Consider the following 1,209-nt stretch of genomic DNA (forward strand, 5'->3'; position numbering starts at 1 on the left):
TAACATTTAGATTTATCAAAGTAGTTTCGCCTTCGGATGAATTCAGCTGCTCTTCCATTGTCAATAGCAATGCTTGCCTTTATCACTCTACCAAATAACTAAACCAGAGAAAAATGTAAACACAGAAGGTCATATTTCACTGGAATCTAAAACTAGTCATTTATGAGGCCAGGGAGATAGCTCAGTAGAATAAGCACTTGCCTGGCAAGTGCAGGGTACTGAGTTCCATCCCCAGTACCGCAAAAAATAAATAAATAAATAAATAAATAAATAAAACTAGTAATTTAATCTTCTTCCCACAAACCTTCAATTCCATTTGCTGGGTGGTTTAATTCAGTAAATGCCCTACTTAGGACAATACTACTATCCTGTGATATTTTCCTACATTCTGCCAGTGTTCTGGGAACCTGGTGCAAGTCTGACCTAAGTCAGATAGTCTCTGAATCTACTGTTACTTGTCACATTTGGACATCCTTTGCATGGTCACCCTTCTTGGTCTGAATGGGCACAAAGGCTTTGTGGCTTCAAAGTAATCGATGCAGACTGTTCTGAAGCAGCGGCCCAAGAAGGAGAGAAGGGGAGTTCTGTGGGACATCATGCCTTTCTTTGACATGCAGAAAAGACTGGGCACTAGTTTAGATTGTCACATGACAATCCAAAGTGGTGAGTGGCCCTACAAAATTGCTTCTTGATGCCATGCTTTTGAAAAAGAATGACTAAAATGTGCAGGTGGAATTGGTGCTGCTGGGCGAATAAAGAATACGGGATAGAATATGATGATTTGATAGTTTCTTTTGGGTTTTTGTTTTTTTTTTTGCGGAACCAGGGATCGAACTCAGGCCTTTGAGCTTGCCAGGGAAGTGCTTATTCTACTGAGCTATCTCCCCGGCCCCTGGTAGAGTGTCTACTTTGGCAGAAAATGATAAAATCCATGAGTACCATCAAGAGTCAGCGGGATAAGCTAATAAAAGAAGGGACATACACCCCTCCACCTCACCACTTGGGCAAAGAGGAGCCCAGGCCCTAAGCAGGGCAGCTGCCAATGGCAGGAGGCTGATTTTCATGCTGTTTTCCCCTGCCCAAGGATTGTTCACTGAAAAACTCTGTCAAATGTGTAAAAATAAAGGAATATTATGTTCTAAAAAAATCAGTACAAATGAACGGCTGACCTGTTTGTTATTTATGGCTCTGGTGCAGCTTTGTGCAGAG

At 41.8% G+C, this 1,209-nt stretch overlaps 1 pseudogene; it reads left to right on the forward strand.

Moving 5' to 3' along the window:
- Nucleotides 1-596: 596 nt before the first annotated feature.
- Nucleotides 597-1,027, forward strand: LOC101588105 (annotated as a pseudogene).
- The last annotated feature ends 182 nt before the right edge of the window (nt 1,028-1,209 follow it).

Source organism: Octodon degus, unplaced genomic scaffold (assembly GCF_000260255.1).
Source record: "Octodon degus isolate 3935 unplaced genomic scaffold, OctDeg1.0 scaffold02125, whole genome shotgun sequence".
Lineage (NCBI taxonomy): Eukaryota > Metazoa > Chordata > Mammalia > Rodentia > Octodontidae > Octodon > Octodon degus.